The sequence below is a fragment of the Balaenoptera acutorostrata genome, chromosome 3 (assembly GCF_949987535.1).
Source record: "Balaenoptera acutorostrata chromosome 3, mBalAcu1.1, whole genome shotgun sequence".
In the NCBI taxonomy this organism is placed as follows: domain Eukaryota; kingdom Metazoa; phylum Chordata; class Mammalia; order Artiodactyla; family Balaenopteridae; genus Balaenoptera; species Balaenoptera acutorostrata.
The window spans coordinates 90087420-90108487 of NC_080066.1; positions in this window are offsets into that span (position 1 = coordinate 90087420).

The window sequence follows — 21068 nt, forward strand, 5'->3', positions numbered from 1 at the left end:
ATGTTGCTCCTCTTGCTACAACATCTTAGGCCAGGCTGATTCAGTAATTTCTTATTAAGCAACTGTCTTTGGACTTTATTTTCTCTTCCTTGAAGGTCTGGGATTCATCAAAGTCAGGATTTAATAACACAGGCTCAGGCCAGACATACTGTGAGAACATGTTTCGTTTGTTACTTGGCTCTGCCAATGCACATAAATCTATCCTGACTTAAGACTGCTTTGTATCAGAGGCAACCATCCACAAAGGAGTCTCAGATCATTCTAATAGGACCTCAGCCGAGATCATCAGATACATCTGCCAGTGGGTACTTGGTTCTCATCCAGACCTAAGTTCCTGAAATAAAATTCTCAACACCAAAATCTCTATGCTCATGGAAAGTTTAATATAACCCGTGAAATGTATTTTTTCTCTGTCTGTGTTTTTTTTTTTTTTACTTTTAATTTCAGTAATTCAGAGAAAATAAAAAAAACCACTTGTAAACTAATTTTTAATCTTTCAATAAAATCAGAAGATATCCTTAAAATTTAGGGACTGAATAGGGCATTATAAACCAGGACTCTTAGACTAAAATCTGTCAGAGGAAGCAGATAGGGACAATAATTTTAGGGGTTGGAACACCTCCCATAATATGCATGAAATATTTATGTTAATGCTTTGGATTATTTCTTGGATTAAGAATTACTGTTACTCACTTTGTGCATTTTATTTTTTTATTTTTCTAAATTGTGTATATTTGATTTTGAATAGGTAATACATACACATGGTGGAAAATCCAAACATTACGTAAAAGTATTTAGCAAACAGTCTTCAATTCATCTTTGATCCCAGCCAAGTAATTCTCCCTACTATAGGCAAACGATATTTCTGTCTCTTAAATATTTTTCCAAAAATATGTCATGCATGTACAATCAAATACATACATACATAGTTTTGTAATTTTCTTATGGTTTCTTCAAATACTACTATGGTTTTATTTATTTAATTCTTATTTATATGTTTATGTGTAAATGTTTGCTTTATTTGGAATTTAATCTGGATAAAATTATTGTTTCCATGTAGATTTTTAACATAGTATATTAAATAATCCAACTTTCTTCTTTTAATGTAGATACCTACTTTATCATATTCCTGTCTGTTTTTGTATCAGTTTCTACAATTTTTCATTCCATTCCTTTCATGCATCTCTATTTAATAAGAATAAAACCAACATTCTTACTTAATATTTGTAATATGTTTATATATCTGCTTGAGCTAATTATTTCTCAATATTCTTCCTTTTCTCGTGTTCTCGACTATTCTTGTTTGTTTCCATATGACCTTGGCATCACCTTGCATATGCTTTTGGCATTTTAATTGTGATTGTGTCAAATTTAAAGATTATCTTATGTAAAGCTTTTATTTTTATGATGTTGAACCTTCCCATTGAAAAAACAACGTTGTGAGTTTCCATTAGTCTTACCTTCAGTCTCTCAGGAAAAATTTCAAGCTTAATCCACATAGGTCTTATATATTTCTTAATGCATTTATTCCTAATATATTTCAACATTTTTTATCTATTGAAAATGGACATTTATTTTATTATATCTTTTAAACTGTTGCTGTCTTAATACATGACTGTTATAGATTTCTGTGCATTAAGTTAGTATCTACTCATATTATGGAATTATTTTTGTTATCGATTTTCAGTTATAGTTCCCCTTTTTCGATATAAAATTTTGGTGACTGAAAGTAAAGGCAATTCCATACCATTCTCTTTTCCTGGCTTTGTAATTGCAATGATAGTACTCTAAGAACAATGCTAAGTAATAGTAGTGACAATGGACATCTTACCTTGCTTCTGAATTTTTGGGGAATGTTTTCAGTGTTTCCCCATTATGCATATGCTGTCTTTGGAGTTAATATAATCCATGTTAATAATCATGGATTCATGATTATTAATAATCATGTTAATAAAAATCATCCTGTTTTATTAAGATTTTTGAAATCAAGAATGGATGATTAATATTACTGATTTCTGTTAATGATCTATGGGAATTTTCCTGTTTGAACTATTAATACGTTTAATTATGTAAGTAGATTTCCTTTTTCTTTCTAACCATTTTTGTACTTCTAGAAAAAAAATCCCACTTGGTTTTGTATTTGTTTTTTGTTTTTGTTTTCGTTTTTTTATTATGCTGGTTTCTGTTTGTTAATAATTTACTTAGAATTTATTACCAATTGTCATGTGGTATTTGTCTACATTATTTTGTCTTACAATATTTGTTGCTATTGCTGTTGTTTTTAAATTATCCTCACTTCACATAAAGAGTCTGGACGCTTTCTCTTTCTGTGCTTCAGAAACTTAAATAGCATTAACTTGTCTGGTCTTGAAGGATGTTGTAGATCTCTTCTTAAAACTGTCTTATCCTCATGCTTTTGGGGAGTAACTGTTTGACACATTTTTCTTTTTTGTGATTGTCTTTTCTGACTTTCTGTTTCCTTAGAGTAAGTTTTGATAGATATAAATATTTCTCCAAGGCCACATAACTATGCTTATAAATTCTATCAAATATTTAAGGATGAAAAATACCAGTAATAGACCATCTCAGAAAATAGGAATGGTGTGAACACTTCCCAACTCATTTTATATAGACATACAAATTATTGTGCATTTAGGTCATCTGTTTTCATAGTTTTTTTTTTAATATCCATTTTCTCTGTTATAGACTGACATTAATGAATTAAAATATTTTGCTTATTTATTTTTTGCTTATCACTTATTTTTAACACCTATAATCTTATACTTTATGACTGTTGATGCTCTGTTATTTGGTAACCATGTCTGCTACTTCTTCATCATAAATTTTACCCTTAAATTGTTGCAAGTGCCTTTCTATGATTACTTAATGGTTTTCAAATGAATGTATCTTTATCTGATATGAAGGGCATACCCACTGTTCTTTTTTGTTTGCATTTTACTAACATTTCTTTGCAAATCCTTTTATTTACTTTCCCAAATCACTTTGCTTTAGATTGTGTCTTTAAAAATGATGTAAACAGTATTTTTTATTTGTAAGGTAATGCGAATACCTTTTTCTTTTACTAAGTGAATATAAGCCATTTTCATTTACTGACATAGCATATGTGTTTAAGTTATCTTAAATTATTTTCAGATAGCTGTTCATAGCTTGTAAAAATATGATTTGGCTCTTTCTCTGTTTTGTTTTTTAACGTATATTTCCTTTGATATATTTATTTTTGCCATAGTGGTTTTTTTTGTAACTATAATGTCATATAATCCCCTATAGGGTCTATTTCTTCAGCAATATTTATTATCTATGATACCACATACCTTGTTTGCCCCTCCAGATCCACTTTCCATATTTTTACTTGCTCTTTGGTCCAGAGTCTGACCCTATGGATTATATCAGTAAATTCCATGACCTCTGTCTTCTGGTTGAGCTCAGCCAATGATGAACCCTGGCAAGAAATAGGATGGAGGAGAGAATGGCTGTGCCCCTTGACCTACCATCACTGTCCCTCTTACGGTGACTGATTCTAAATAATACTCTGTACTGCTTCCCTCATTCTTTCTGGGCTAGGGATAGGAACCCTGGTTCTTACTCTATTCCTTGTTATTTCATTAAACCCACACTTTGTAAATTATTCCTTTGCAAATAAACCTACCTCAAACTTTCCTATTTTCAGTATACCATCTCTTTCCTGCTGGGCCCCTTGACTGATATGCCTATTATAAGCAATGATAAAATTAGCGTAATTCCTTTTCTCTTCTTTCCCTCACTCTACCCCAATGCGAGATTTTAGCTAATTATGATTTTTTTCTCAGTGTCTATCATTGTGCTATTAACTATGCTTACAGTTCTGTTACTTGAATAGTCACCTGTAACTTATAAACTCTGATTCCTGGTATAGAAAATGAAGAACTCTGCACATTTATGCTACCACTCACTTTTCACACAGCTTCCCCCCCAAATGTTTGTTAGTTGTGTTTTCTGCATAGTCAGGGCATATGTTTACATACTGTTTTAATAAACTAATCACTATATTTTATTATCTTGCCATTCTATTAAATACATTTAATGCTTACTGCCAGATGTTTTACCCTAGTTTTACAATTATCTTTTGGTTGGCTGGAGTTCCACCTCCAGTACTTTTCTTAAATTACTGCTTAGAAAGGTTGCCAGATAAAATAAAAAATGTCTAGTTAAACTTTGAACTTCAGATAAACAACAGTTTTTTTTTTTTAGTGGAAGTATGTCCCAAGACATTTAGTGTATGTCCCAAGACATTTTTATTGCTAAATCTGGCAACTTTATGTCTGGCATATAGCTACTGAGTAACATTTTTAGTAAGTGTTAGCTATTTGTATAATTTGGAATCTGTGAAAATTATAAGCCTATATTTTGGCGGCAGTTATTCAGATTCAGTTTTTCCTGGAACACAGGATGTACTTTCAACATATTATATGACATTATTTTTTTAATATTGTTTTCTTAAATTATATTCTTGTAGAGTAGTAGATTAAAGATGGCTATAGATCCTTTGCCACACCTCACCAAAACTGAGTGATGGGAGTATCATCTTTCCCTTTAAATCTGGGCTGGCTCTGTGTCTGTTTTTGACTAACAGAATGTGATGGGACTGATGCTGTACAACTTCTGCTTTTACCCATCTTAGAAATGGTGAAAGTCATTTCTAAGCCAGCCACCAGAAATAGGTCAGACTACCTTGGGATGAAGCCTGAATTAGCCATGTAGAAAGATAGGCCAAGAATAGGGGTCAAATGTATTTGGAACTTCTAATTCAGCTAAGACACTAGCCAACTGCAGTTGACAGGACAGAGAGCTAAAGAACTGTTAAGCACAGTCCCTCCTCTCTCAGGAATCTAAGCAAATAAAATAGTTCCTGTTTCAAGCCACTATATTTTGGGGCAGTTTGTTATATAACAGTGAAATTATTATCTTGGATTCTTTTACAAATTTGGGTACTTGGTTTTATAAATGTATCATCTTTTTTCTCTATTCTATATCCAGTATTTTCCATTTAATTATTTTAGGCCTTTCTTTATTTTATGTTATTGTTCTATTTTGTTTACATTATTTTTCAAAATTTCTCTAATTTATGATAATTAATGTTTTTAAATTGTCTCTTTCTTCTTGCAGTCCTTTCAGATTTACCTTAATTTCTGTAATGGTTTTATTTTGTATTTGCCTTATACTTCTATCCTGAACATTGAATATTCACTGTTAAGCTCTGCTTGCTGTTGGCAGTCACTTCCCTGAACTTACGCACTTCATGAGCTTGTACTTTGTTTCAGAGAAGCATTGGTTTGGTTGATTTTTTTTTTTTTTAACTCAGGGTGATATTTGGCCACAGTTTTCATCTTCTTCTAGACTTTCCTCCTTTTCTTGTAGTACAGTTGTGCAGATTTTCTGCTATTGCCTTTTTGATTAATCATTTAAATCACAGGTGAGTGTTTTTTCTCTTGTATCAGGTATTTCCTAAATGTTTGTTCAAAGGAAGGGTAGCTTACTGGAATTTCCTTTATTTCCCAGGGTTTTGTGTGTGAGATTATTTGGTCTTTACTTCTTGCCACCTAAAGGTTATGGGTGGTTTGGGGATATTTCTCAATGCAATGGCTTCCTTCTCCCTTGAAGCCACTGAGGCAGACAACTTCATGAAAACATGGCTAGTCTGTCTGACTTTTACTTAGCCCTATTTTCTGTGTTTCTCAGAATTTAATCATCCAGGAAAATTTCAGATTGCAATATATGTGCCCTTTTTCTGCTCTTACAAAGAGAGATTTTATGGTTTATGACTTAGGATGTGCCTTTCAGCTGTGAGAAGTATAGTTTGCTGATTTGTCTGTTATCATTAGCTTCAGTGTTTGCTCTTCTCGTTCTCCCAAGAACACGTCTGCCTGTTTCTATTGCGTGTGGCAGAACTTCCTCCTCTATGAGGCTTTGAGTTTTTTATCTGTATCCCTTACACATAGCTAATGGAGTGTGTAATTGTAATTAAAAAAAAAAATTCTTCTAATTACCCTTGGAAAATTCCAAAAAGAGAAGTAGAGATTGTCAAGTGTTTTATCATTATCTTCAAATGGGAATCTCCATAGAAACTTTAAAGGTTGTCGTTTCATATTTGTTTTTTTTTGGTTTTTTTTTCATATTTGTTTTTATTTAGTGATATATCCAAGGTGTAAAGGTGGACATAAAGTGTAAAGTAGATGAATAATTTAAAATATAATAAAGTTAACACTGTTTATCAAACATCAGCGTGAGAAAGACAAGAAAGTGACTAGTATGGAAGTTCCATGTGGCTCCTCCATGAACAGATCCCTCTCCATCCTCCCATTGCTTTTCTTCATTGGTGTACCATACACGTCATGTTTCAAGACAATATTTTTGAAATTTTGCCTGTTTCTTTCACTTTGTATGAGTGAATATATAGGACATACTCTTCTGTGGCTTGTATTTTTTATGCTTTGTTATACCTCTGAGAATCACCCATGATGACATGTGCATCTGTGGATCATTCTTTTTTATTGCTGCGTTGTATTTCTTTGTATGAATGCACAGCAATGTACCTATTATACTATTGATAGGCATTGGATTATTTCCTCTTTTAGCTATTAAGAATAGTGCAGATATGAACATACTTCCTGTAGCACATAAACATATTTGTCCAAGGAATGTACATAGGTATGGAATTTTTAAATGAAGATTAAACTCATCTTCATATTTATAAGGTAATTCCAAATAAATTTCTAAAGATATTACACAAATTTCTATTATTATAAATAGTGAATGAGAGTTCATATTGTCCTACAACTTGAGTAGTAAGTATCCTTATCCACATTTGTTTACTTATTGCCAATATATTGAGTATCATTGTGATTTTAATTCACATTTACCTGATACTTAAGGAGGTTGATCATTGCTTTTATATATATATATATAACCATTAATTTTTTTCTTCCTTAAAATATATTTTTTTGTGTGTGTGTATCTGGTTTTTTTCTTTGTTTTTTTTAACATCTTTATTAGAGTATAATTGCAATACAATGGTGTGTCACTTTCTGCTTTATAACAAACTGAATCAGTTATACATATACATATGTCCCCATATCTCTTCCCTCTTGCATCTCCCTCCCTCCAACCCTCCCTATCCCACCCCTCTAGGTGGTCGCAAACCACCCAGCTGCTCTCCCTGTGCTATGCGGCTGCTTCCCACTAGCTATCTATTTTACATTTGATAGTGTATATATGTCCATGCCACTCTCTCACTTTGTCCCAGCTTACACTTCCCCCTCCCCGTATCCTCAAGTCCATTCTCTAGTAGGTCTGCATCTTTACTCCCATCTTGCCCCTAGGTTCTTCTGACCATTTTCTTTTTTTAATTTAAAAAAATTTTTTTTCTTTAGATTCCATATATACATGTTAGCATATGGTATTTGTTTTTCTCTTTCTGACTTACTTCACTCTGTATGACAGTCCCTAGGTCCATCCACCTCACCACAAATAACTCAGTTTCGTTCCTTTTTATGGCTGAGTAATATTCCATTGTATATATGTGCCACATCTTCTTTATCCATTCATCTGTTGATGGACACTTAGGTTGCTTCCATGTCCTGGCTATTGTAAATAGAGCTGCAATGAACATTGTGGTACATGACTCTTTTTGAATTATGCTTTTCTCAGGGTATATGCCCAGCAGTGGGATTACTGGGTCGTATGGTAGTTCTATTTTTAGTTTTTTAAGGAACTCCATACTATTCTCCATAGTGGCTGTATCAATTTACATTCCCACCAACAGTGCAAGAGAGTTCCCTTTTCTCCACACCCTCTCCAGCATTTATTGTTTCTAGATTTTTTGATGATGGCCATTCTGACCGGTGTGAGATGATATCTCATTGTAGTTTTGATTTGCATTTCTCTAATGATTAAAGATGTTGAGCATCCTTTCATGTGTTTGTTGGCAAACTGTATATCTTCTTTGGAGAAATGTCTATTTAGGTCTTCTGCCCATTTTTGGATTGGGTTGTTTGTTTTTTTGATATTGAGCTGCATGAGTTGCTTGTATGTTTTGGAGATTAATCCTTTGTCAGTTGCTTCGGATCTTGCTGTGATTTATATCATAGAGTGTTCTGCCTATGTTTTCCTCTAAGAGTTTGATGGTGTCTGGCCTTCCATTTAGGTCTTTAATCCATTTTGAGTTTATTTTTGTGTATGGTGTTAGGGAGTGTTCTAATTTCATTCTTTTACATGTAGCTATCCAGTTTTCCTAGCACCAATTATTGAAGAGGCTGTCTTTTCTCCACTGTATATTCTTGCCTCCTTTATCAAAGATAAGGTGACCATATGTGCATGGGTTTGTCTCTGGGCTTTCTATCCTGTTCCATTGATCTATATTTCTGTTTTTGTGCCAGTACCATACTGTCTTGATTACTGTAGCTTTGTAGTATAGTCTGAAGTCAGGGAGCCTGATTCCTCCAGCTCCATTTTTCTTTCTCAAGATTGCTTTCGCTATTCAGAGTCTTTTGTGTTTCCATACAAATTGTGAAATTTTTTGTTCTAGTTTCGTGAAAAATGCCAGTGCTGGTTTGATAGGGATTGCATTGAATCTGTAGATTGCTTTAGGTAGTAGAGTCATTTTCACACTGTTGATTCTTCCAATCCAAGAACATGGTATATCTCTCCATCTATTTGTATCATCTTTAATTTCTTTCATCAGTGTCATAATTTTCTGCATACAGGTCTTTTGTCTCCTTAGGTAGGTTTATTCCTAGATATTTTATTCTGTTTGTTGCAATGGTAAATGGGAGTGTTTCCTTAATTTCTCTTTCAGATTTTTCAACATTAGTGTTTAGGAATGCAAGAGATTTCTGTGCATTAATTTTGTATCCTGCTACTTTACCAAATTCATTGATTAGCTCTAGTAGTTTTCTGGCAGCATCTTTAGGATTCTCTATGTATAGTATCATGTCATCTGCAGACAGTGACAGCGTTACTTCTTCTTTTCCAACTTATATTCCTTTTATTTCTTTGTCTTCTCTGATTGCTGTGGCTAAAACTTCCAAAACTACGTTGAATAATAGTGGTGAGAGTGGGCAACCTTCTCTTGTTCCTGACCTTAGTGGAAATGGTTTCAGTTTTTCACCATTGAGGATGATGTTGGCTGTGGGTTTGTCATATATGGCCTTTATTATGTTGAGGAAAGTTCCCTCTATGCCTACTTTCTGGAGAGTTTTCATCATAAATGGGTGTTGAATTTTGCCAAAAGCTTTCTCTGCATCTATTGAGATGATCATATGGTTTTTCTCATTCAATTTGTTAATATGGTGTATCACGTTGATTGATTTGCGTATATTGAAGAATCCTTGCATTCCTGGGGTAAACCCCATTTGATCATAATGTATGATCCTTTTAATGTGCTGTTGGATTCTGTTTGCTAGTATTTTGTTGAGAATTTTTGCATGTATGTTCATCAGTGATATTGGCCTGTAGTTTTCTTTCTTTGTGACATCTTTGTCTCGTTGTGGTATCAGAGTGATGGTGGCCTCATAGAATGAGTTTGGGAGTGTTCCTCCCTCTGCTATATTTTGGAAGAGATTGAGAAGGATAGGTGTTAGCTCTTCTCTAAATGTTTGATAAAATTCGCCTGTGAAGCCATCTGGTCCTGGGCTTTTCTTTGTTGGAAGATTTTTAATCACTGTTTCAATTTCAGTGCTTGTGATTGGTCTGTTCATATTTTCTATTTCTTCCTGGTTCAGTCTCGGGAGGTTGTGCATTTCTAAGAATTTGTCCATTTCTTCCAGATTGTCCATTTTATTGGCATATAGCTGCTCGTAGTAATCACTCATGATTTTTGTATTTCTGCAGTGTCAGTTGTTACTTCTCCTTTTTCATTTCTAATTCTATTGATTTGAGTCTTCTCCCTTTTTTTCTTGATGAGTCTGGCTAATGGTTTATCAATTTTATTTATCTTCTCAAAGAACTAGCTTTTAGTTTTATTGATCTTTGCTATTGTCTCCTTCATTTCTTTTTCATTTATTTCTGATCTGATCTTTATGATTTCTTTCCTTCCACTAACTTTGCAGTTTTTTTGTTCTTCTTTCTCTAATTGCTTTAGGTGTAAGGTTAGCTTGTTTTTGAGATGTTTCTTGTTTCTTAAGGTAGGCTTGTATAGCTATAAACTTCCCTCTTAGAACTGCTTTTGCTGCATCCTATAGGTTTTGGGTCATTGTGTTTTCATTGTCATTTGTTTCTAGGTATTTTTTGATTTCCTCTTTGATTTCTTCAGTTATCTCTTGGTAATTAAATAGTGTGTTGTTTAGCCTCCATGTGTTTGTATTCCTTACAGATTTTTTCCTATAATTGATATCTAGTCTCATAGCGTTGTGGTCGGAAAAGATACTTGATACAATTTCAATTTTCTTAAATTTACCAAGGCTTGATTTGTGACCCAAGATATGATCTATCCTGGAGAATGTTCCATGAGCACTTGAGAAGAATGTGTATTCTGTTGTTTTTGATGGAATGTCCTATAAATATCAATTAAGTCCATCTTGTTTAATGTATCATTTAAAGCTTGTGTTTCCTTATTTATTTTCATTTTGGATGATCTGTCCATTCGTGAAAGTTGGGTGTTAAAGTCCCCTACTATGATTGTGTTACTGTCAATTTCCCCTTTTATGGCTGTTAGTATTTGCCTTATGTTTTGAGGTGCTTCTATGTTGGGTGCATAAATATTTACAATTGTTATGTCTTCTTCTTGGATTGATCCCTTAATCATTATATAGTGTCCTTCTCTGTCTCTTGTAATAGTCTTTGTTTTAAAGTCTATTTTGTCTGATATGAGAATTGCTACTCCAGCTTTCTTTTCATTTCCATTTGCATAGAATATATTTTTCCATCCCCTCACTTTCAGTCTGTATGTGTACCTAGGTCTGAAGTGGGTCTCTTGTAGATAGCATATGTATGGGTCTTGTTTTTGTATCCATTCAGCCAGTGTATGTCTTTTGGTTGGAGCATTTATTCCATTTACATTTAAGGTAATTATCGATATGTATGTTCCTATTACCATTTTCTTAATTGTTTTGGGTTTATTATTGTAGGTCTTTCCCTTCTCTTGTGTTTCCTGCCTAGAGAAGTTCCTTTAACATTTGTTGTAAAACTGGTTTGGCAGTGCTGAATTCTCTTTTTCTGGTCTGTAAAGCTTTTAATTTCTCCATCAAATCTGAATGAGATCCTTGCTGGATAGAGTAATATTGGTTGTAGTTTTTTCTCTTTCATCCCTTTAAATATGTCCTGCCACTCCCTTCTGGCTTTCAGAGTTTCTGCTGAAAGATCAGCTGTTAACCTTATGGGGATTCCCTTATGTGTTACTGTTGTTTTTCCCTTGCTGCTTTTAGTATTTGTTCTTTGTATTTAATTTTTGATAGTTTGATTAATATGTCTTGGTGTGTTTTTCTTGGATTTATCCTGTACGGGACTCTCTGTGCTTCCTGGACTTGATTAACTATTTCCTTTCCCATATTAGGGAAGTTTTCAACTATAATCTCTTCAAATATTTTCTCAGTCCCTTTCTTTTTCTCTTCTTCTGGAACCCCTATAATTCGAATGTTGTTGTGTTTAATGTTGTCCCAGAGGTCTCTGAGACTGTCCTCAATTCTTTTCATTTTTTTTTCTTTATTCTGCTCTGCAGTAGTTATTTCCACTATTTTATCTTCCAGGTCACTTATCTGTTCTTCTGCTTCAGTTATTCTGCTATTGATCCCTTCTAGAGAATTTTTAATTTCATTTATTGTGTTGTTCATCTCTGTTTGTTTGGTCTTTAATTCTTCTAGCTCCTTGTTAAACGTTTCTTGTATTTTCCCCATTCTATTTCCAAGATTTTGGATCATCTTTACTATCATTATTCTGAATTCTTTTTCAGGTAGACTGCCTATTTCCTCTTCATTTGTTAGGTCTGGTGAGTTTTTGCCTTGCTCCTTCATCTGCTGTGTGTTTCTCTGTCTTCTCATTTGGCTTAACTTCCTGTGTTTGGGTCTCCTTTTTGCAGGCTGCAGCTTTGTAGTTTCCGTAATTTTTGGTGTCTGTCCCTAGTGGCTAAGGTTGGTTCAGTGGGTTGTGTAGGCTTCCTGGTGGAGGGGACTAGTGCCTGTGTTCTGGTGGATGATGCTGGATCTTGTCTTTCTGGTGGGCAGGTCCGTGTCTGGTGGTGTGTTTTGGGTCGTCTGTGGCCTTATTATGATTTTAGGCAGCCTCTGTGCTAATGTATGGTGTTGTGTTCCTGTCTTGTTAGTTGTTTGACATAGGGTGTCCTGCACTGTAGCTTGCTGGTCGTTGAGTGGAGCTGGGTCTTGGCGTTGAGATGGAGATCTCTGGCAGATTTTCGCCATTTGATATTACGTGGAGCTGGGAGGTGTCTTGTGGACCAGTGTCCTGAACTTGCCTCTCCCACCTCAGGGGCACAGCCCTGATGCCTGGCTGGAGCACCAAGAGCCTGTCCTCCACATGGCTCAGAATAAAAGGGAGAAAAAAAAGAAAGAAAGAAAGAAGAAGATAAAATAAAAGTTATTAAAATAAAAAATAATTATTGGGAAACAAATTCTTTTTAAGTAATAAAAAAAAAAACAAAAAAAATGGACAGACAGAACCCTAGGACAAATGGTAAAAGCAAAGCTATACAGACAAAATCACACACAGAAGCATTCACATACAGAGTCGCAAAAAGAGAAAGAGGGGAAAAAATATATATATCGTTGCTCCCAAAGTCCACCTCCTCAATTTGGGATGATTCGTTGTCTATTCCGGTATTCCACAGATGCAGGGTACATCAATTGATTGTGGAGATTTAATCCGCTGCTCCTGAGGCTGCTGGGAGAGATTTCCCTTTTTCGTCTTTGTTTGCCCAGCTCATGGTTCAGCTTTGGATTTGGACCTGCCTCTGCGTGTAGGTCACCTGAGGGCGTCTGTTCTTCACTCAGACAGGACGGGGTTAAAGGAGCAGCTGATCTGGGGGCTCTGGCTCACTCAGGCCAGGGGGAGGGAGGGGTACGGATCCTGCAGTGGCAGAGGCCAGCATGACGTTGCACCAGCCTGAGGCGTGCCGTGTGTTCTCCCTGGGAAGTTGTCCCTGGATCACAGGACCCTGGCAGTGGCGGGCTGCACAGGCTCCCAGGAGGGGAGGTGTGTGGATAGTGACCTGTGTTTGTACACAGGCTTCTTGGTGGCTGCAGTAGCAGCCGTAGAGTCTCATGCCTGTCTCTGGGGTCCGCACTGATAGCCGCAGCTCGCGCCCATCTCTGGAGCTCCTTTAAGTGGTGCTCTTAATCCCCACTCCTCACGCACCAGGAAACAAAGAGGCAAGAAAAAGTCTCTTGTCTCTTCAGCAGCTTCAGACTTTTTCCCGGACTCCCTCCCGGCTGGCTGTGGCACACTAGCCCCCTTCAGGCTGTGTTCACGCAGCCAACCCCAGTCCTCTCCCTGGGATCCGACCTCCGAAGCCCGAGCCTCAGCTCCCAGCCCCCGCCTGTCCCGGTGGGTGAGCAGACAAGCCTCCCGGGCTGGTGAGTGCTTGTCGGCACTGCTCCTCTGTGTGGGAATCTCTCTGCTTTGCCCTCCACACCCCTGTTGCTGCGCTCTCCTCCGTGACTTCGAAGCTTCCCTCCTCCACCACCCGCAGTCTCTGCCCGCGAAGGGCTTCCTAGTGTGTGGAAACCTTTCCTCCTTCACAGCTCCCTCCCACTGGTGCAGGTTGCGTCCCTATTCTTTGTCTCTGTTTTTTCTTTTGCCCTACCCAGGTAAGTGGGGAGTGTCTTGCCTTCTGGAAGGTCTGAGGTCTTCCGCCAGTGTTCAGTAGGTGTTCTGTAGGAGTTGTTCCACATGTAGATGCATTTCTGATGTATTTGTGGTGAGGAAGGTGATCTCCGCGTCTTACTCTTCTGCCATCTTGAAGCTCCTCCTGTGTATTTTCTGTGTCTTTTTCATTCACCCTCCTTTCAGCTTCCTAAAATACATTTTTATATTTTCTCTTTTTGATCTTTTTCTTACTTACATGTAAAATTCCTGTGTATATTCTGCCAACTAATATATTGTAGATTATATGATTTCTCCCAATTTGTAGTTTACCTCTTTATATTCATTATGATTTATTTTAGTGAAGAACTATTTTTAAACTTAATATGGTCAAATTTAGCAATATTTTTCATTTTTAATCTTTTTAAAGACATCTTTCTCTCCCCTAAAAGCTTAAAGATATCTTATAATGATTTCTAAAGGCTTATTTCTCCTTCCATTATTATTTCAACCACCTGGAATTGATCTACTTTATGACTTGAGGTGGTGATTGAATTAGTTTATTTTTTTCTACAAAGATAACTAATTTTTCCTGGCAACAAGTACTGAAGAATCAACATTTCCTGAGTTATCAGTGATTATTTTTCTGTTTTTTAAATCAAATTTCCATATAAATTTGAGTCTATTTCTGAAATCTCTATGATGCTTCTTTGGCCAATTTGTCCATTGTGTATTAATAACACACTGTCTTAAAAACTGCTGTTAGAACATGCCTGACACCTTTTCATCTTTAGGTATATCTTGCTAATAATTGGCCCTTATCAATGTAAATTTTAAAATTATGTTTTAAGTTTAATTTTTAAAGAGCCTATTGGGATTGCATCTATTTTATAGGTCAATTTAGGAGAAACTGATAATTTTATGATGAGTGTTTGATCACTAAACATGGCATTTAACTCCATTTGTTCACCTCTCCTTTAATATCCTTCTCATAAGTTTTATAATTCTCTCTAATATATTTGCTGAACGCTTTTTTTTCATATTCATTTTTTAACCTTTAACATTTTTGCAAACTGAGCATATCTATGTATAATATCTCAGATCAAGAAACAGAACATTACCCCAGAAGATGCATTAATATTCCCTTCTGTTAATTAAGGTAACTGCCATTTTGACTTCTAACAGCATATTTAATTTTGCCTATTTCTGTACTTTATATAAATGTAATCATACATTATATGCTTTTATGTGTCTGGATCCTTTGCTTAATATTATGTGTATACTAATGATTCATATTGCTGCAAATTGTTAAAATTAATTTATTTTCAGTACGGTAGGATATTTTATTTTGTGAATATACCACACTTATTTTATCCATCCTATGCTTTGTAGACATTTGTGCAGTTTAAAATTTGAGGCTATTACCAAATGTACTGCTATGAACATTCTAGTCCATGGCTTTTGATTTATAGCTACTTTATTTATTTAATTAATTTATTTATTTATGGCTGTGTTGGGTCTTCGTTTCTGTGCGAGGGCTTTCTCTAGTTGTGGCAAGCGGGGGCCACTCCTCATCACGGTGCGCGGGCCTTTCACTATCGCGGCCCCTCCCATTGCAGGGCACAGGCTCCAGATGCGCAGGCTCAGTAATTGTGGCTCACGGGCCCAGTTGCTCCGCGGCATGTGGGATCTTCCCAGACCAGGGCTCGAACCCGTGTTCCCTGCAGTAGCAGGCAGATTCTCAACCACTGCGCCACCAGGGAAGCCCGGCTTTTGATTTAAAAAGCTACAATTTTCTGTTTTCTGTTTATCTGCTCTGGTGTAAGAATGAATTTTAAAAGTCCTAAGGTTTGTATATTTCCAGATTTATTCTGTATTTTAGACTATCAAGTGGTTGTATCAATTTGTACCCCACATCATCAGTGTAAGAGAGTTCTGACTTCTTCACATCTTCATTGTATCTACGCTTGGGGTGTGTGTGTGTGCGTGTGTGTGTGTGTGTGTGTGTGTCTCTCATTTTGGCTAATTTGGTTCATACATATTTATATCCCAGTGTGATTTTAATTAGCATTTCCCTTACGATAAATGAAGGTGACTGGAAGTCAAAGGTCATAAGGACTCTCGTTATATATACATCAGATTTTCAGGGTAGAGACCAGAGTAGAGAGGGTTGAAAAGTGAATCTGGAGGGGCAAGTAGAAGATGTATGGCACAAGATGTCTAATAAGTGGTTGGGATATTATTCTGGAGCTTAGAGAAATGGTCAGGACTAAAAATACAAATTTGGTAGGTATCAGTATATTTATTGATTGTGTTTGAATCCATAGAACTCAATTCAGTGTTAGTTTGTGATTATAGACAGAGAAAAGTAAGAGACCAAGGAGATCATTCTTCTGCTACTATTAATGTGCAGATTTCTGGGACAAGAGACATTGAAAATCAAAAACAAAAACAAAAACAAAAAATTGACAGTGAGGTGTGGCTAAAACCAGAATGTTGAGTCCTGGAATCCAAGTAAAGAAATTGTTTCAAGAAAGGAGTGACTAAATATGTCAAATGATTTTGATAAAGTAAATAGATTGAAGCCTAAAAATTGACCATTGTATATGGTAAGATGGAGTCATTTTGAGTATGACAAGAATTGTTTCAGTGGAGTAGTAGCAAAGAAAGGCTAAATGGCATGTGAATTAAGAGAAGAGAGTAGGCATATATGGACAATTTGGGGACCTATTAAAATAAATGGGAACAAAAAATGTAGCCTCAATTGGAAAAGGACCTAACATAAAGAGGATTATTTTTAGATAGAAATATTTTAGTATGTTTGTATTTTTTTTAACATCTTTATTGGAGTATAATTGCTTTACAATGGTGTGTTAGTTTCTGCTGTATAACAAAGTGAATCAGCTATACATACACATGTATCCCCATATCTCCTCCCTCTTGAGTCTTCCTCCCACCCTCCCTATCCCACCCCTCTAGGTGGACACAAAGCACCGAGCTGATCTCCCTGTGCTATGTGGCTGCTTCCCACTAGCTAGCTATTTTACATTTGGGGAGTGGGAAGGGTAAGCTGGCTATGTTTGTATTTTGATTAAAAGTTTATTATGTGGGTAAACATTGGTTATGCAGAAGTTAGAGGGTAATTGAGGGAACAAAGAACTTAAGTAGGCACTAGAGACTGAGAGAATGGTATACAGTCCATAGAGAGAGAGGTTGGCATTAGCTAAAATCAAGAGTGGCTTATATATTAAAACAGGAAGGAAGATTATATGAGCAACAAGTACAGGTAGGTGGGTGGGCTTGTTGGTGGGATGCTGAGGTTATTTAATTTTGGTTGGTTCTATATTTTACATGATATAAGAAGTGAAGTCATCAACCTAGAACAAAGGATAGGGACAGAATATTGCATAGTTGAGAGAAGAAAAAGAGCAAGTGTAGTGAAGGATCTAAGGGAATACATCATTGTAAAGCACACTTTGATGGAAAGAAAAGGATCATTGGTTTGAAAAATGGTTTGGGATATTACCCAATGACCTGGGAGAAAAAGGGTAAGAGAACTTGGTTAGCCAGAAGTTGGGCTGGAGAAATGAAAATGGTGAAAATGGGAAAGTGGAATATTAAAATTACCATGTAAACTATGTTATTCACTTCACCTACCTTGACTTTACAAACTGCAAAGAGTTATACTAGAGAAAAAGTTAGTGTTTTGACAACTTTTGGAGAGTCTGTACTATGTGATATTTACTAATAGTATTCTACCATTCTTTGAAGTATCTGGATGAAGTGTAGAGACTTATGACATTTTATTTGTATCAATAGTTCATTTATTTCCAGATATTTATTAGCTGTTCTCACTTTCTGTTATTGTTTTCTGGGAAAATCCCTGCTTAGCTCTGACAGCTAAGTAGGATTAATATAAAGACCTGTTTATGACGTCTGTTTATGAAAAACAAGGGAAAGACAACTATAATTAAGAGTAAATTCAGTATAGGTGGAGTTCGAGAGTAGTCAAGGTGCATCTCAGACATAGTGTTCAAAATGCAATGGATTAGTCAAATTGGGGAAAACTAAGAAAGATAGGTTCAGCCACCTTGTCCCAAAAGGAAGGGAGAGAGTCAAGGTTTAAGAAAAGTCAAAAGATACCCATTTGGAATTCAGTGTTATTAGTACTGGCATAATAATGTGGAGATAGGCTTGGAAGTTTCCTATTATGTCCTCTAACTGTGGCTAAAGATGGTTAGGGGTGGACTATCTGCAGAACAGAAGATAGCTCCAAGATTGGGAGAAGGGGTTGGTAGGAAGTTAAACTATTATCGAAGCAGAAGACACAAGATGGTGGCTTTTCAACTGAATATGACCCACTGATGGACTTGAGTGTCCTGAATAGTGTTTAAAATAAACAGAATTAGTTTCCAACATCCAAGATCTTTGAGATTTTACATAAAAATCTGGATTTCCAGTTTCTTTAAAAAATGGAAAGCTGTAGGAAACCCATACTTGAATTTCTGCAGGGGAAAAGATACTCTGTTTTAGATAAGTATTTCTGAACTAGTAATTTGTCTGACCCTTACTAATATGGGTGTGCTAAAATGGTGTTAGGCTTCAGTAACAGTGTAACTTCCTACCAAACCTTTCTCCCAATCTTGGAACCATCCTCTGTTCTGCAGTTTTTGATCCCTTATGATCTTTATCCCCAATTAGAGAACATTACATGGAACTTCCAAGCCTATCTTCACATTATTACTCCATTACTAATAAAGGTATAAAAAGAGATGAGGAGTCACTGTTTCATATATTTCCCATAAAATTCACTATATATATATATTATATATATATATATATTTGAAAGAAAAAAGCTAATTTTGGCCTTGGGTCAGAGTCTGGACATGAAAGTAATCTGCTTCGTTATGGCCTGGTATCCTTGTGAGTCATTGAACAATACAGCGGGTAGAGGAGAAGGGTATAGAAATGTGAGAGGAAGATACACAAATAATGGATTTTCTTAGGTCCACATGACATAAAAATGGTAGCCATACAGTAATGTAGCTGATTCATAAAGATTATATCATGAAGAGCTGTTTGCATTGAAGATGAGTATCTGCTCTAAGCACAGCTTTATTACTGGAATGCTGTCATTCTCTTTGGTCTAGTAAATTCAATAATTTCTACCAATTCTTCCTCAGCCTTCTGAAATTTTCATGTGATGGAACCAACAGTGGGCGTGCAAATGCAAAAGCGCTTCTGTTCCAGCACAACCCCAGTGAACAAATAAGAGAGAGTAAATGCAGTTAACTCCAAGTACATTTAGGAAATCTTTAAAGGGCAATATCTCCTACCATTGCATCTAGTTTGAAGTAGCGGTACATTAGGTTATAATTAGAAGCTCTCTTTTGAAATCTATTCACTTGGAAAAATGTTCTAAACATGATGCAGAAAGATTTCCATGAAAACAGTTCCAAGAAATAGTGATTATTGTTGGCTCCACTGGACAAAGGACTCTGAGATCTCCTAATATCTGTTGTTACGTAACTTGGTCAGGCCATTTACTCTCTGGGTGCCTCACTTTCCTTGTCTACAGTGAGTGATAATATTTTCTCTAGCTACCAAATAGAGTTGCAAGTAAAATTTGAGATTCTAATAATGTACATAAAAGGTTTTTAAATAACATAAGTTATTCTATGAATAAGGCTGATAATTTGTTATGCTTGATTTTTTGTATTATAAATAAACTTAATAGGAAGTAAAATAATGGGAAATACATTCCAAGTATTTTTTTAAAGATATACAGTAAAATTTGTAGATCTTAAGTGTACCGTTGGATGAATGTTGACAAATGTACACACTCCTTTTTTTACTGAAGTATAGTTGATGTACAATATTATGTTAGTTTCAAGTGGATAACATAGTGATCTGACAATCGAATACATTACAAAAGGATCATCATGACAAGTTCAGTAACCATCTGTCACCATACAAAATAATTACAGTATTATTGACTGTATTTTTTACATTGTGTGTTACATCTCCATGACTTATTTATTTTACAACTGGAAGCTTGTATCTCTTAATCCCCTTCACCTATTTTGCCCAACATCCCCCACCATCCCCTGTGGTAACCACCAGCTTGTTCTTTGTATCTATGAGTCTGTTTCTATTTTGTTTTGTTTGTTCATTTCTTTTGGTTTTTAGATTCCACATACAAGTGAAATCATACGGTATTTGCCTTTCTCTGTTTGACTTATTTCACTTAGCATAATACTGTCTATGTCCTTCCATGCTGTTGCAAATGGCAAGAGCTCATTCTTTTTTATGGCTGTGTACTACTCCATTATATGCATATATATCTCACATCTTCTTTACCCATTCATCTGTTGAGGAACACTTAAGTTGCTTCCATATCTTGACTACTGTAAATAATGCTTCTATGAACATTGGGGTGCATGTATCTTTTTGAATTAGTGTTTTCTTTTTCTTTGGATGTATTTTAGGAGTGAAGTTGCTGGATCACATGGTAGCTCTATTTTTAGTTTTTTGAGGAGCCTCCATACTGTTTTCCATAATGGCTGCACAAATTTACATTCCCAGTGATAGTGCATGTGGGTTCCCTTTCCTACACATCCTTGTCAACACTTGTTGTTTATTGTTTTTGGTGATAGCCATTCTGATAAGTGTCAGGTGTTGTTTTAATTTGCATTTTACTGAATGGGAGAAAATATTCACAAATGATATATCAAAGAAGGAGTTAATATTCAAATTACATTAAAAAATCACACAACTCAATATAAAACACACATACACCCCTTTAACTAATGTTTCTATCATGCTAGAAAATTCCCTAAGACCTGGGAAATCCATTCCCAGTTATGCATCCAAGAAAAATAAAGCATCTATCCACAAAAATATTTGTACAATAATTTTAAGTAAGCATTATTCATAATAGCCAAGAACTATAAATAATTAAATGTCCAATAACAGGAGAATGTACAAACAAATCATGGCATATTCATGAAATAAAATGTCATTCAGTAATAAAGAGGAACTAAACATCAATACATGCAACAACGTGAATGACTCCCTTAAACATTGAAAGAAGCCAAACTCAAAAGAAATGATTCCATATGATTACGTCTTGAGATTCTAAAAATCAAATAATGATGTTCAACCCTCTACAGCAAGGAGATTAATACATGGAAATAAATGCTCTGAATCTCAGAAAGAGATGGAGGAGGTATCTGAGCATATGTAATTCTGCTTATTTTCTT